The following is an 18,396-nucleotide window of genomic DNA, read 5'->3' on the forward strand; positions in this document are numbered from 1 at the left end:
GAAATTTGTTTAAAAATTAAACTTATAACTTGATAACAATGGATTATAATCTTATGCAACACTTTTATAGCTATTATTTTCGATAATAGATAGAAAATTTCGATAATAAAAATACTTTTAAATACAATTTCATTAATATTATTATATTTAAAACAAAAATTTCGCCTGCGGCGCTGCTGTAAATTTGTAAAAATGAAAGTGGAAATTGTCTCGTTTGCATCTGAAGAATTTTTACATTTACCGTGTTTAATTAATTTTACATACATATTATATGTTTTCTATTAATATCGGTAATTTTTGAAAGAAAATTGCCTGCGGCGCATTTAATTTTTTTAAAACAAATAATGTATTTTTTTTAATAAAAATTAGTTGTTAAAAAAAATACTTCTTTAAATGTCCTGGTTTTGAATTTCGACAAGAAATGAGCTTCAAAACCTTTTATTTAAAAAAAAAACATTGTGATATGTAAAGTTAAAATGTCTCATTGATATCAGAAAAAATAAAATCCTTGGTATTTTTTTTAAACTTAAATAAATTGAGTTCTGGGAAATATAGTTACCCCATAAAATTTATAATGAAAATAGAATAATAAATTTCTCGAAATACAATCATTTTTACGAAGTGATGTACTACCAAGTGGTACGCGAGCCAAAAAAGGTTGGGAAACGCTGCTTTAGTGAATCTAATATTCGCGGTTTTGTTTTTGCCTGTGAAATTTCGATTGAAACTACTCCAAAATTCTAAATGAATATGTTAAGGTGGGTGGCAGACTTTTTTTCAAAAATATTTGCAGAAGAATTTATTTTTTATTTTTCAGTGCTTTATTGAAGCGGGTCTTAGTAAGTGTAACAAAAAAAAATGTATCATTAACTTGTGACTGAAAATACATCCTTATGTATATCTGAGCTTTGCGGATTTTTTTTTGTCTGTGGAATGCGATTGAAATTGCTCCCAAAGCCTAAATAAATGTGTTAATGTGGTTGGCACACTTTTATTAAAAAATATTCGCAGAAAGAAAATTTTTTGGTATTTTGTCATGATTTATTGAATCGGGTCTTTATTAGTGTTTTGAATACAATAATTAAAATAAGTATATATCATTAACTTGTGTCTAAAAAAAATTATCCTTGCATAAATCTGAGCTTCGTGGTTTTGTTTTTTCTGTGGAATGCAATTGAAATTCGTCTCTTGGACGAAATTTTATGCACATGCAGAATGTAATAACTTTTAAATATTTTTATACTGTTTAAATAACCCTAAAAACGATAAAGCTTAAATGCATTTGTAAAGGTGGCTAACATGCTTGTATCAAAAAATATTTGCACGAAGAAGTTTTAGTTTTGCTTTGGGGAATCGGATCTAAAAAAGTTTTTGGAATACTCCAATAAAAAAAATATATTTCCTCAATCTGTGACTAAAAAATCATGTTTCTGCCTATGAAATGCGATTGAAATTTGTCTCTTTCACAAAGTTTTATACGCCTGCAGAATGACATTTATTTAAAAAAATATTTAAAATAACCGTGAAAATGTGTTGAAATGGGCAGCCGGTCAAAAGAGCGTGCGTCAAATGAGCGCCGTCATATAAACGCATTTGACGCACGCTATTTTGTTACAGCGCTACTTTGGTAAACGCTCTTATGACGCAGCGCTTATAATGCAGCTCTCTTTTGACGCACGCCCATTTGTCCGCGCTCATTTGTGACGTTGTCATTAAAAATAATCACTAAAATCGAATAATTAATTTTTTTGCAAAACAAGCATTACAACATTTTGAAACAATGCTCAATGAAAAGATCAAATCTCCTAAAAAGACTTACCAAACTCCAATTGACAATTATACATTAATTTCAGTGGAAGAAAAAAATCTTATTACAAAACCCGATACCTTGGAAATATGAAAATACTGTTATTCCCTAATGATATTTGAAATTAAAACCATATTTGGACATACAAACATATTTAGGAATTTATTAAAATAGTTTTTAAAAAAATAATTAAATTTATCATAAAAAATGATTACATCAAAAGATTATTCTATAAGTTGAAACTTGTACAAGATTTAATATTGGTAGAAATAGTCTTAGCATACTAAATGCTCTTGCTGCACTATCAATCCAGAAAGTGTATAAAATAAATGAAAATGAAAATTATATAAAAAAAAATGTAGAATTTACAATTTTAAAAGGGGACCATATATACTTAAACTTATTACAGAAATAATATTTTTATTAGGTTAAAAACAATAATAATTAACTATTATGCTAATTTCTCTTAGTAAATTGATTAGTGTTTTTATAAATCGATATATTTGGGGTCTCTGGTATCTGGACAGTAAATGGATCTCTTGGCTCAGAGGTACATATTATTATATTAGGCTGACAATATTTACTTGGCGCACCAAACCAATTGATTGTCATAATATTTAAGATTCATTATTTGCATCAAATATTGGCATAATCCATCTTCTTTTAAGTGGTTAGATATCATTCCTACTACTATTACTGTCACAGTAATAATAACACGGCTAATATCAAATTGATCGTCACTTCCTTAAACATCCATTATTATATCGTCATTCGAAATTATATGGATAATTTGTAAAAATAAATCAATATATTTATTTATAAATAATTAAAACACAGGTTACTAATTGTTAGTAATTTACAAGTTCGAAAAGACTAATATTATTATTTGAGTTGTCGATAGTTGTCAATCGCTGATTTGAATAGTGCGAGCGAAATAGCGAGCTCTGCTTGCATCCCCATTTTTTAACAGACACACAATATTAAGTAACAATTATGCACAATTAGAGCATATAATCCCATATCATAAAAATATAGATACCCTTCGAAGAAAAAAATGAGTTTAATTGACACCGTAAATTATTGGTGTCAATTATTGGTCTTAACACCACGCGAAACGACCATGTTACGATGAAATATTTTACAATAAACTTATTATTGAATTATTCGCATAAATTAAAAATTGAATATTACTAAAATGTGTTTAACAGAAGTTTTTTACTGTTAATAAATTAAAATTGGCAAAATTAGCTCCAACACAAAGCCAATAAATGCATTGAAAGTTTCGTCGACGCACGAGTGCAACGGTTGGAATTCGATGTCGACCAATTGTCGACTTACTAACACAAAAGTTTAACTATATTCGAAAGACACAGAAAATTAGAAAGACATTACCTTGTCAACTGCACGATGCATATAATTGTAAATATTCTCGCGGGCCACGGGGCGGCGTCACACCCCGCGCCCCCCGCGCGGCCCGCGCTAGAAGGTACGCCGTGGAAAAACACTGGTGCATACCCAAAATTTAGCTATAAACACTAATTTGAATTATACACTGCTTAATGCTACACATACACTAAATTACACTATCACTTTATAATTAAAAACATCGAAACGGATATTATTATAAAGAACACTTATTCGATAAAAATGTAACAAAAGAATTTATTCGCCCGTTTACGACCGAGGTCGCATATCTACTGGTATTGTTTTTAAATATTTCTAGATGCATCCAGACAATTCAAGGTTATGCTTCATTAAAAATAACAAATGTCATTCACCTCAAATTGCATTTGTCTAGACTTAAAATATTTATCTCTAATTCGAATTATTTTAATTCAAGTTGTTTGTTTATTTTTAGAAAATCTATCTCTCGTTCGATTTATTTTAATGCGAGAGTGACACGAAGGTCACCTTGTGTTGTTGTTGTTGACCTTCAAAAGTATAATGTCGATGATTTCAACTTTATTTATATGAAAAATATTATTTAAATCTAATTATAGTTAAAACATTCATTTTGTATAATTATCAATTATTATTATGAATTAGCAATTACGATTTTTTAAATGCAAATTTTGAGTGTAGTTGTATGCGTGCGTACGGCTCGGCGCGGCGTCGGTGCTGCCCCCAAGTGTCAATCGAGTGCGTTGTCGTTTGCTTGTAACGGTCGTTTACAACATTTTCGAGGTCAGTTTCAACGTCGAGGTTGACACTGAAACTTTTTGATGTAATATAAAGACGAACGAGGAAGCGCAGCACTGGATAAAAGAATACAGTGCGTAATCCAGAACAAGTTGGAATTGCAAGAGTATGAAAAAAAAACCCACACGATATATTTCACAGTAAGTACTCTAATTAAACTAATAATCTTATATATAATTATTGTGTATAACTTGACCCTTCGAAAAGAACGCATGGTAAATCAAAAAAATTGTATTGCAAAGCTGAAATAGACGTTCTTGTAAAAAAGGTGACTTGTGACACAATGGTGCGTGATAAATATCTGAAGGTAATTTCAATATGTTTTTTTCCTTTTGATATATAACTCATATTTATACATATGTACAAGAATTCTGTTTAAATTTTAAGGACAGATATCAAACAATAATACAGTTTATCGGAGACCATAGTCATCCTATAATAAACGCAAAGACGTAATCTTGTTTGCCTTCATCTGAACATATCAAAAATAAGTTCTATGACTATTTTGATATGGGATTAAAGGTTGGCGAGGCTATGAGATATCACGAAGTTCATCTGCTATTACAATATGATAATTGTAGCATAGAAATGGCAGATGCATCAATTAACCCAAAAATGGATACTGTTCTTCATTAAGGGAAAAATGGAGAGATTATACTTTAGGTCCACGTAACGACTGTCTCCAGGTAATTTATACTGAAGATGAATATGTTTGCAATGTTGTTTATATGAATAAAAATGCATTTATCAATTGCAAATTTAGAAAGAGAAGATACCAATATACAGGACATTTAATTAAATATTATGAAACACCGTTTGCTTTTGTTATTGTAACGCCAATGATGAAAAAAGCTTATTCTCTGCCTTTGACTAATGCCATTGTGTTCATAGACTCCACCTCCTCTTGCGATGCGGATGGCCACTCGATTACGCCACTCGAAATGTAATGATAAATTCAAAATCAGCGTTTCATTTTAGTAAAAATATATGTATATCGTACGTATGGGGATGGGGAGCCATACTTGAGTATGTACGTAATAATTAATAAATAATAATGTTTTTATTGACTAATCATTTTAATCGTCATTACGCTCTGGCACATAAAATACTTATTTTACCGCCTATATCTCGTGAATTTTTATTTTTTGAAATTTCTCACAATTTACATATATTTTGTAGACCTAATTCCTAAAATATTCATTACTTGATTTTCTCAAAGTATTTTTGCGCTCTTATGACGTGCTCTCTTTTGTCAAACGCTCATATGGCTGTCTGCGCATTTGACGCACGCTATTTTGTAAACGCTCTTATGACGCAGCGCTTATAATGCAGCGCTCTTTTGACGCTCGCCCATTTGTCCGCGCTCATTTTTGCCGTTGCCTTGACTTTTTATATAAATTCTAACCAAAACAGTGTTAAAATTCTGACCCAAAAAAAAAACACTATCAATATTATAGATATCACTACTGTATTTATAATCAAAAAATATTATTATGTAGACTAACTATTTTATTGTTACATAACCTAAGTACTATGTAAGATTGTTTTTAAATTATCGTATATTTTAATTTATTAAAAAATGTTTTTACGAGCCAGTGATTTTTTTCACGTCTTTATTTTTTATCTAATAAAAAGCAGCCAGCAATCCTGCCAACGTCGGATTATATAATACATATTTTTATATAATTCCACGGTAAAAAGCAACGCTCTGGTGAATTGATATTCGAAAGTACACTCTCTCGCACACAATACGATATTTGTGAAGGAAACCGCATTATATTCGCAAAGGTTTTCGGGATCAAAAGGCGTTAAGGTAAAAATGAAACGAAAATATTTTTTAATACACGCCATTCTGACTGAATAAATATATAACGAATTGATTCATAATAACTCATTTAAGATAAAAATATAACGGTGGAGGAGTTTCGATCCTGGTGACCTCGTACTGAAACGTTTTTTGAGTTTGTTAAATACATATTTTCAAAATGGGCTATCGAGAGTGAATTCGTTATAGGCAAATACACTTCCAAGAACCCTCTCTCTATTATCTTTTCTTATCTTCCTTCGTCAAATTTGTAAGGTTTGCCAGCGAAGGCGAAATTCGATGATGGATCGATGGGAGCTAAAAGGCGATTTACCATTCGCAGTAAGTGTATTAGATACATGTGTATAAGGAAGCGATAGAGAGATGTAAAAATATATAAAAATAGGGTTTGAAATACATAGTAAAAGTAAAATAATATATAATACAATTGTATTATGTTACTATATACTATCTTTGCCCTCACTAGAAGATTTTTAATACCATGAAAAATATAGTAAGTTACGATATTATCCAGATGGCGAACTTCAGAATTTATTTTATGATGTACAAGAACAGTGTGTATAATAAATAATTTTTAAATACAATAATAATGCTTATAGTTAACGATATTTATATTTTATATAATTTGATTTATATACTTCAATTATTCTGCATGACATAAAATAAATGTTTCGAGATATCAAATCACTTTGAACACACTATAAAGAGAAATTCAATTTGTTGTCAAATGTCAGCACAATGCATTTAATAGTTTGTTCCATTCTCAAGATGCAACTTATCACAAAAATAAATAAAATCCAGATACTTTTTGATCTCGTATATATCATAGAAGCAAAATTGAAAACGTGCTTATTTGTCATACTTTTAACTTCTTTTCAAATTGAAAAACATTTTCAAAAATAATACTGGTTTTCCAACAACAAATATTTCGTCGAAAACCCAAATTTTTTTCAATCTCTCGTACAAATTCCACCGGGAGCTCGAACGCAATAAAAAATAACAAACGCAACCAATAGCACCACGAATGCAGCTAAAGTTTAGACTTTACACGGCTGTAAAACTTTGGTTCTGCTCGCAATTTTCATATATAAATATATGTATATATATATATGCGTATAATAAAATATTTCATTTTATGTATTTTGTCATACGCGAGTAATGCAAATACGAGACCATTAACGCTCGTAAAATTAAATCCGAAACCTTTTCGTGCACGTTTACGCGTATGAATATTGTGTTTGTGTACAAATTTAATACGTAGTATTTGCGTTAATGTATACTACGTACAAAAGCGAAGGTTCTCCCTTGCGAATCGCACCGTTTTTAATTCGTATTTCAATTCGGTATTCAGTCGAATATGGCTATTACGAGCACGGTTAATGCGAGTTAACCGATGTTGTGAGCACATTTGCGCTATAATTTAGAACCGACAACAATGGCGCATCTACCGAAATAGCATAACTGATAAAAATAACACGATAAAACTAAGGCATAGATGGATAAAATTGATTAAAATTATATGATGCTTAATCACTTAAATCCGTTTAAAAAAATTAAAAGTATTAAAAACACACTTAACCAAAAAGCATATTTAGCATACATATATAAATTAGGAATAAATATTTTAAATAGGTATTGAATAATAGATGATTTAAAAAAAATATCATAACGCTAGACACTTGCATTGGAACTTTTCTTGCGCATTTGCGCGATCAAAGAAAACGCTCTTAATGTGTCACGGTAAATTTTGTAGCACACGATCACAGTGTCAGCTATTGCTATAATTAAAAATAAAATATATATTAACTGTTTACGACTTTTCAAAGACGTTTATAACCTAAAAGGAGCCTCTGGGTGCAGTTTTAAGTGCATTTTGACACTATTTCAGCTGTTAAAAATCAAAATTCTAGGATTGTCACAAGAAAAAAAAATATTGAATTAATTTTTATACAAATAAAAATTACATATTTTTTATAAAATATAAACGAGCAATATAACAACAATAAAATTATTTTCGATATTTTTGCACGTAGCCCTATCATTGCTCAAGTATCATATTACAAAGGCGCAATCCGGAGGAGAGCCCTTACTGGCCTTGAGGAACAAAAATTGTTTTAGTCAAGGTATATACTATTTAGCAATCGTAAGCGCAAGTATCTAATGACAGCCCTGGCGACGTTGAAAAGTTTAAAAAATAATTTTAGCCATTTAAGTGATCATAATTTAAAACGTTTCTCCATAGATTATTTATTTTTTTAGATTAAATTAAGACCATCGTAGCCTAACAGGTTACCCTAATGCGCCACGATAGTCGAAAACAAATTTTAAATTTATAAAATAAAAAATAGTATATATACATAAATATAACAATACTTAAACATAACAAATAATTATAAAATATCAAAATTAAATGATGCAAACTGGATCAGCTCCTCGTAGCTAACATTAAACAGGTCAATATGTAATGCCAGCGTATTAAGGAGCCGGATGGCTACAGTTATAGGCGAGTCGGCAAATGCATACGTCCTAGAAAGAGGACGCGAAGTGATTCTCGAAAATGTTCCGGAACCCAAAACTGGAATTCCTCGAGAATAGCTGGATTGTCGACAGCACCTTTTAGTAATTTGAAGAAATGCTTAGCGACATACAACTTTCTGCGAGAGCTCAGCGAATCGTATCCCAACGCTCCTAAAAGAAAGGCGCTGGGATATATGTACGGATAATAACCAAATGTTCTTTTGTAAAGGTATCTTAAATACCTTTTTTGAATTTTTTCCACTAAAAGGGAATATTTGTCTATTGGGGGATTCCAAATTATAGATCCCAATTCAAGAATTCTAAGAACTAAAGTGTCATAGAGGATAAGAATAACTGACGGATCAAAATGAAAGGCATTCCTAATAACAAAGCCGAGCATCTTAGAAGAGTTATCACAGACGTCGTGTATGTGTAGAGAGAACCTCCATTTGCTCTCAAAAGTGATACCGAGATCTTAAGTGGAAGTTTTTCTAGTCAAAATGTTACCACCGAGATGGTAGAAATAAGCTGAAGGCGAGTGGGATCGAGAAAATGACACAGTATGGCACTTTCCGACACTAAAGGGTAGACGGTTAACGGAAGCCCATCTCCACAGAGAGTCTAAATCACTTTGTAGAGAGTCCATAACAGATCGAATGCATTTATATAATTATAAATCATCTGCGTACAGAAAAAACTTGAATTCCTAATTGCTGTATTTATGTCATTAATAAATAACACAAAAAGCAGAGGGCTCAGATTGGATCCTTGAAGAACCCCCGAAGGGGTAAAATATTATTTCGACAATCGGCCACCATAGGTTACAAACTGTCTACGATTGCTTAAATAACTCGAGAATAACTGAGTTAAATTATCCGAACAACCGAGGCTCGACAATTTTTTTAATAATAACCTATGACAAACTTTGTCAAAGGCTTTCTCAAAATCTGTATACACGACGTCTACTTGAATTCCCGCATCGTTTTGTTGAACGACAGAAGGTTAGTAACAGTGGAACGGGCAGGACGAAACCCGTGCTGTTGGTCTAACAAAACTTGCCGAAAGTGATTTTAGAGATATTTATTCATAATTATTTCAAATAATTTAGCAGGAGCTGACAACACTGCGACTGGTCTCTAATTCTTTATATATAATTTAATAGATGGATCTATATATCTTAATTTCATAGCATGAATAAGAGTTAATAAGAGACAATAGGGTCGCGACTCGACAGAGCATCATATGGCGTCCGTGGCACATAAAGTGTTAAATTATTTACACGACAAGGACATGGCTTTAGTTTTTAAAAAATCGTAAATGCTGTTAATTTTAAATATTTCAGTATTTAGAGGAGATTCATAGATATCAGATATGCAATAAATGCAGGCTCACCTCCTATGTTTTTTTTTAATATTTATTTTATTTTAATAATTTATTTAGAGCGATTCTCAGATTACCCATAAGATTAATTTGAACTAGAACAATGCCAATCAGAAGGATTTAAATATTGTTATCATCATATTGGAGAAACGTTAAAATTATACCCCATCGGATACTAAAACAACTCCCGATGATATTGATAATTTAATAATAACCGTAATTAAGTAAGCTAAAATAAAACCAGTAACCACTCGTAAAATATACATAAATATATTTAACTTACTCCATAAATTGTTAAATAAATTACAATTGAAAATAAAAAAAATAGGTAGCGGCAAAAACTCGATTTACCATATTCATAAATAATGTTAATAGAAATGAATACAGTCCAGAAAAGTGCAGTAAAGCTGGCTAGCACTTTTTGTGTAGCACTAATTTACTACAAAAAATGAAATTTATATTTTGACGCATGACATACTTTGTCAAAGGCTTTTTCAATATCAGTATATACGAAATTTACTATTCCTTATATACACAGTCACAACTGCGTCGTTGCAAACATGACAAATCTAATATCTCTCAGAGGTAAAACGTATTAATGCCGTTTTCGCGAGGGATAACATTGTCGACAACACACAAACACGCATAATCTTGTAGTAAAGGTGAACGTTTGCAAATTAATTATGAATTATGCGTCTCGCAGCGGCGTGTCGGCGGTTGATGTTGATTGGCGTAGCTGCTACGGCGTAGCAGACGCGTAGCAACGAGATCATCGCAGTCTGGCAGGCGCAGCACGCAACTCGGCCGCAAAATTAGTTTTCCAACCCCGTCTCGACCTGTCAACGCACGTGACGAGGGGTGCGAGACCCGCAATTAAACACCCCTGCCGTGGATGTATTTGGGCCGCTAATCGCGTGAAAGAATAAAGTGAAACACACCTGATGTACCAATGTTTGTGTACACTAATATTTTCAATATACAATCTCACATTCAAAAACTACCTTTGATTTGCTTATTAAAAACAAGATGATTTTGATTTAACTAATGCACGGGTTCCCAACCTATGTTTCGCAACCAATGTAAGGCAAGAGGGTCTATGCGCGAAAATCAAAACGCTACATTTAAACGAACTTAAATTTGTTATATATATCAGTGGCGTGCGGTCCATGCATCGGCCACAGACAACCATACCGAGGGAGCGGCTAAAGCCGACTGCGGCGCAGTCAATACGCTTTTGTGCATAAAACAATGCATCCTGCGTAAAAACTGCTACGCATTGCATCAACGACCTTCGAAAGTCATACCTATCACTTTTACTGATTCAAATCGTTGATTGAAAAATCAAGCAATGCAATTGGCTCACTAACATCCACATATATGATACTCCAACGCTTTTTATAATTCTGAATATAAAATATGTGACGCTTTGTTTCATCAGTAGATAATCACACGCATCAAACAACCAGACGTTTCGTATCAGACTTTTCAACATGAAAGACATGTTAAAAAGTCTGATACAAAAATTAAAAAAAATTTATACAGGATCAAAATAAACTGTTATCAGCTTTTCCGGCGTGTGTTTTAACTGCAAAGTCACACCTCTTTGACCTCAAAAAACCTTTTTTATAATAAGGAATATTTTATTCACGCGATGTTTCTAAAAATCTATGCTTTAATATGAATCCACAGAGTCGCGTCGACATGTATACATTAAAAAGTTTTTTTTTTAACTTTAGAATAAGTTTAGATGTCTTTTATAATTTAAACAAATAAACAAACGCTTTATGTAATTTTCTACTATTAATACATTTTATTTTCACGAAATCTAATCAGTATATTTTGACGAAATACAACAATAATGTAATATGAATATATATTATATTTTATGCTATTGACGTTGATTTTTTATTCGACACAATACTAGTGTGTAAGTATAATTATTTGATTAAATTTTAAAGCTTATTAATTATATATTTTTAATAAAAGAGCTTGTTAAGCAAAATTAATATTAAATCTTAATCTACTTTTTTGCTTAAAAGATTACTGATTTAATCAATTGAAAGATTTAATTTGACGCTGAAAACATTACCATGGACTTTTAAGGTCTTTACTACGAATCAAATTATAGATAAGATTTCAAAGAATAGAATAAAACACCTTTGATAGGATTATGAATTTCGATTTCTATTATCTTTACGGAAGGTAAAAGGCTGGTATTAACCATGGCTGATTTCCGAGAAAGGAGTAAAATGTTATTTTAATTTTCTATCTAAACAGTCACTCGAAAATATTATTATTCTTGTACATTATATACAGTAATTTTCAGTAACATATCTTATAGATATTTCTATACAATAATTTTAAACGGTCTTCTTAGTGTTATTCTTATAAATTTTCTCGCTCGTAAGTTTATCGACCAGACAGTATTAATACGAACCGCAGGCAAACTTTCTTTTGCTAAAAACGAACTAATTGTGAATTGTTCCACCGATGGTACAATTGATACAAGAAGATAAATATATAAATTTTACTCTACGCCGCCATTCGAATTTCGCGAACAACGAGAGTAATTACTTTTAAAGATTTTATTTATCTTATCGCGTAATTTATGAGCCATCTTTGTAAATTTTTCTGGCTGTAAATTAATACGTTTCTTCACCATTTTTATGTATTAAATTTATGTATATTTTCAAATGATTTAAATGGATATAAAAAATAATAAAATGGATCAATCTGTACATTTTTTATAGGATGTTCTTCTATTGTATTGAATTGTGCAAGTTAAGTTAATATCATTCAATCAGACAATGAATAACTTTGTTACGTGGAAAGTACGTATAACGTAAATAAAAATCGCAGTAAAATCTGACATTTACGCGCAATATAACAAGTGATAAAATAGCAAACGTTTTTGAATTGCAGGTGTATAAAAATTTTCTACAGCCGATTTTTATTACGTGCTTTACAACTTCATTGATATAAAATATTCAATTTGCCGTCAATTGGCAATATAAAATGTAAGTAGTTATTCATCAAATCATGAGCATAATTTTTTTTATATAGTTTTTTATAAACTTTTTAGAGTATATTGTAAATACAAAAAATGAGACTATATTATTATACTCCATTTGGCATTCCAAAAATTTGGCAATCTTAAACATACATAAATTTTATTATAAAATAATTATTTATTAGCGATGAAATTTCAATGAGGAGCTCATTATCGGGAGTATATTTGTTCAATTGCCAAAAATTATAAATCGCACAATTTCAATAAAATACTTTTATGGCTCAACATATAAATTTTATTACTGGTTTCTGTTCGAATAAACCTTTGAGTACAAGGCACGTGTCCTAAATATCCTGAGGCATAACACGCCTTCTTTGGCTACCCTTACTTGTAAAAATAATAAAATAATATTATCATGGTGTATATTTTTTTCGCCGTATTAGTTATATTTATTATTATGGCAGTGTTTTGCCAAAGCTATAAAATATTAATGCTCTATTTCATGTTTACAAAAGTATACATTTTGTGAGAAAAAAATCATCTACATAAACGAATTCAAGGTTTTTATTTTATTATTTATTATTAACATACTGTATTATTGTTATTAGTCGGTGAACTTTCGTCTAAATATAATAAATAAAAAATGTAATATGCCATTGTAAACATAGCACTAGTAAATATGAGTAAAGAGTATAAATAACGAACTACTAAGTTAAAATATGTAGAGTGTAACTGGACTATTTAATAATTATGCGTTTTAGACGATACTAGCTTTATAAATGAAGCACATTAAAATACATATTTATTACTGAAGAAATGATCTTGGATTTATCTATTTAGTTAAATCATGACCTTATATGTAACTAAAATTAATTTTAGATTTTGATGATTCAACACGAGGGGTTTAATATTATTATGAATAAATAATAAAAGGGTCAAATTCTGACTAGAAGTTTCTAAAATTTTTGCCCCTATATACCTACTCTCATAAAATTAAGAAAATTAATTTACCTTTTATACGCTTGATTGTCTGAACAAAATAAAGATTCTGAGAGAAAGCAGACTATTTGTTATTGTTTACTAAATATTTTGTTATAACTTATTTTGTATAAAGACGATGCATTAAAATCTATAGGTTTGATATTAATTAAATGCAGGTTTAGTGTTTCAAAAATCTGTGTTTTATGACCCCTTGTTTCAGATTAGATAAAAATATTTCTCATAATCACACTACGAAAAAAAACAACTTCAAATTTACATATAATCACAACGGCAGCCGGTCAAAAGAGCGTGCGTCAAATGAGCGCCGTCATATAAGCGCTGCATTATAAGCGCTGCGTCATAAGAGCGTTGACCAAAGTAGCGCTGTAACAAAATAGCGTGCGTCAAATGCGCAGAGAGTCATATGAGCGCTTTAAAAAAGAGCGCAAGTCATAAGAGCGCAAAAATACTAGGAGAATATCAAATAATGAATATTTTAGGAATTAGGTATATAAAATATAAGTAAATTGTGAGAAATTGACAAAGAATTAAAATTCACAACATATATAGGCGGTAAAATTAGTATTTTATGTGCCAGAGCGTAATGACGATTAAAATGATTAGTCAATGAAAACAATATTATTTTTTAATTATTACGTACATTCGAAAGTATGGCTTCCCATCCCCATACGTACGATAAACATATATTTTGTACTAAAATGAAACGCAGATTTTAAATCTTCATTAGATTTGTTCGGTAGTGTTTCATTAAATTGACAAATATATATCTACTCTACCTGCAATGAATGCATAAAGTTTAGGGCAGGTATAGACCTTTTTTTTGCTATTTGACGATAAACAGTTGGTTGGTTCTTGGGTATATATGTTATACGACTACACTCTATCTCGAATAACGACTGAGTACGAATATTATATAATATATTTCAGTTAATTAAACGATTATTGTTTTATATATTAAACTGTAAGAACATTAATCTGTCATTAATCATACACATATGACATATGTTTGTATATCCAAAATTTAGGTTAATTTAGTATTTTAATGAATTATTGTGTTTAGTATACATACATACTATAATGACAATTCAATCGGTCAAAATGGGCGATGATCTTTTGGGGGGATACAATAAAAATGCATTACAAATAAATGTGATGCAAATCATGATCTTATAATAAATTTAATATTTAACACAATTTAATACATATTAAAAAATATATATATATATATATAGATCTGAACAACCACATGCTGGGCTTTGCCCACACCGGATGTTCATATTCTTACATATATATATATATATATATATATATATATATATATATATATATATATATATATATATATATATATATATATATATATATATATATATATATATATATATATATATATATATATATATATATATATATATATATATATATATATATATATATATATATATATATATATATATATATATATATATATATATATATATATATATACGTACATACGAAAATATAAGTAATATTTTTTAGAAAAGAATTGAAAGATGAAAACATTATTCGGTTTAAACAAAATATAATATACATACATAAGATATATGTAAATATTTACTTATCATTTGTGCATATTTAATCATAAAATATCACTTAAGCAGTTTGATTTTTTTATTGAAGAATTTAAGAGAGTTACAAGATATCATAAAACACTAGGGCTTAAGTCGGTAATTTTATTATAAATACCTACCTGATAAATGTTTATAGTGGGCCCTTACGCGAATTTTTTTTATGTTTTGAGCCTTGGAAACTACTGTGAGAACAAACTTTTGGAATTTCCAAAAATCGGATATTTTACAATTATCTATTTTAAATTAGATAGGATAGTTATATATAAATATAATAATGCAGAACTAGCGCTGATAAGTGTTTATCGTAGAGTTTGCCCTTTACGCGATTTTTATATATTTTGCGACTTATAAATTACTGTAAGAACAATCTTTTAGAATTTCCAAAAATCACATATTTTACCGTTATCTATTTTTAACTGAATAAGGTAGTTATATGTTAATACAATAACCAAGAAATAGCGCTGATAAATGTTTATCGTGGATTTGGCCCTTATCGCGAAATTGTTTTATGTTTTGAGCCTTGGAAATTAGTGTGAGAATAAACTTTAGTAATTCACAAAAATTGCATTTTACAGTTATCAATTTAAAGCTAAATAGGCTAGTTATATATAAATATAATAGCGCTCAGTATACTTTTGAATTTTGACTGAAAACGTTCGCAAAAAGTTTCGTTGCGTCTTTGAAAAGTATAAAATAAAATACCACGAATGACTTACAACTATCCATAAGGATTAATCTTCTTTATAGATAACAATTTAATCTATAACAGTTTCTAAATGTGCGTGCCGCCAAGTAGTTTTTGAAGCTTAACAAATATCTAACATAAGGGGAAAAAATATGATATCGATAGCCAGGTAAAAAGGCAAGGACCCGGACAAAATATTAGAATATCAGACAGATTACTATTTTTTTCTAACTGTTCTATTTGTATAAATACTACCCGTTTTGAAATGGACAAAGCACGAAATTCACAAAAAAATACTTTTATCGTAATCGCGAAAAATTAAAGTCTCTAGGAATAACACATTAAAACTAAATATCAGACTAAAAAAGTATTTAAAAAATCATACTGATTCACCAATTACTACTTTAGTTTTAATATCGTAAAAATAATTTTAAACAATTGCGTATCGTCCGTGTCATTCACCAATGTCATGCATTGTTATGCACCTGGACAGCGGTGAATTTTTTTTGTAAAGTGTTACAATTAGGTATTTAAAAAATCATAGGTAACTTCCTTTTTGATAATTATATAATATGATCAAAAAGAATTTAGCAAAATTAATGTTTTACCCCTTTGCAATCACATTTATTTTCAAATTATTTTTTTATCTTACACTTAGCTCTTAAAATTTATATTGTGCTTGTTTTAGACTTTCACGATAAAATGTAGTTGTCTAAAATAAATGAAAAAAAAAGGTCGGACGACCTTTGTATACCTGCCAAGTCGAGTTGATAATTATTTGTCAATTTAATGAAACATTACAGAACAAATGTAATGATACATTCAAAATCAGCGTTTCATTTTAGTAAAAATATATGTATATCGTACGTATGGGGATGGGGAGCCATACTCGAGTATGTACGTAATAATTAATAAATAATAATGTTTTTATTGACTAATTATTTTAATCGTCATTACGCTCTGGCACACAAAATACTAATTTTAATACCTATATCTCGTGAATTTTTATTTTTTGAAATTTCTCACAATTTACAGATATTTTGGATACCTAATTCCTAAAATATTAATTACTTGATTTTCTCCAAGTATTTTTGCGCTTTTATGACGTGCTCTCTTTTGTCAAACGCTCATATGGCTGTCTGCGCATTTGACGCACGCTATTTTGTTACAGCGCTACTTTGGTAAACGCTCTTATGACGCAGCGCTTATAAGGCAGCGCTCTTTTGACGCACGCCCATTTGTCCGCGCTCATTAGTGACGTTGCCAATCACAACCTATAAAGCACATATTGCTTTAGCAACATAAACAGATATTTAAACGGTTTTAGATAATAAGATAAATTTTAACTTAATTTTCAACTAAAATAGCTGCAAATATTTAGTTTTTTACAGAAGTTTTTTATTATTTATATAGCAATAAAATTGCACAAAAATAGTCAATATAAAATATCATAAACCATCTAGAGCAGGCATGGCGAACCTAGGGCACGCGTGCCCGAGGTGGCACGCTTGAGAATTTGGATTGCACGCGAACGATTTCCAAGTTCAAAAATATTTTTTAATTTGAAACTTAAAAATGAAAATCTTAATTAAATAACCCGTGAATTATTAATTTATTTCATTTTATTAATTATCAAATGTTTTCTAAGATAAACGACAATCGTTTTAAAAAAAATAATTATTTATTTTTTCTATCTTCGTAATTTTTTTACTCCTTGGGCATGCCACACAATCGAGATATAATATTTTTTTTTTTTGGAGGATTTTTGGCACGCGAACCCAAAAAGGTTCGCCATGCCTGATCTAGAGTATGGTTAAAAACGTGTCGGGTTTATCAATTAAACTATTCTGTAATACAACATTAGACCTCCAAATAGAGTGATATAATCATTAAAATTTATAGGCATCTGAATCTAAATATTTTGTTATTAAATCATAAACACAGATAACAAAACAAGTATTAAAATATAATATATAAAAACAGTTTAAATGTCTGAGGCAAAAAGACTGCTTTTAAAATAGATGTCTGTTTTGCTGATTAAGTCAAAAAGTACTCATCTGAATCAATAAGATTAAAAGTTTAATAAGCAAATGCCTGAAAAAGGATTCGGCCAACCAGCCGTTCGTAATTTGCTCAAACGACAAGTAAAATTTAAAAAAAATACCAAATGTATAAAATAAAATTTTTAAAGGGGCGGAAAACAGAATTTCATACGAAAGAGATCATAAGTATAAATAAGAAAAGCAACCAATTATCACTTTCTCAGACACTTCAGAGACTTTCAGACACTTTTATTATTATTAACACTCAAAATTTGGGTTATTTGAACTTCAGAAGATCTCAAAATTCATTAATTAT

General features: G+C 29.8%; 1 long non-coding RNA gene across 1 annotated transcript; it reads left to right on the forward strand.

The window, feature by feature from the left end:
* The first annotated feature begins 3,962 nt into the window (after positions 1 to 3,962).
* LOC148236343 (uncharacterized) lies at positions 3,963 to 5,282 on the forward strand. Its single transcript, XR_015809159.1, has 2 exons — positions 3,963 to 4,146; positions 4,249 to 5,282. It is a non-coding gene; the product is annotated as an uncharacterized LOC148236343 (long non-coding RNA).
* Positions 5,283 to 18,396: the final 13,114 nt, after the last annotated feature.

The sequence above is a fragment of the Plectrocnemia conspersa genome, unplaced genomic scaffold, assembly GCF_051122295.1.
Source record: "Plectrocnemia conspersa isolate PC_06_02 unplaced genomic scaffold, ASM5112229v1 ptg000003l, whole genome shotgun sequence".
Lineage (NCBI taxonomy): Eukaryota > Metazoa > Arthropoda > Insecta > Trichoptera > Polycentropodidae > Plectrocnemia > Plectrocnemia conspersa.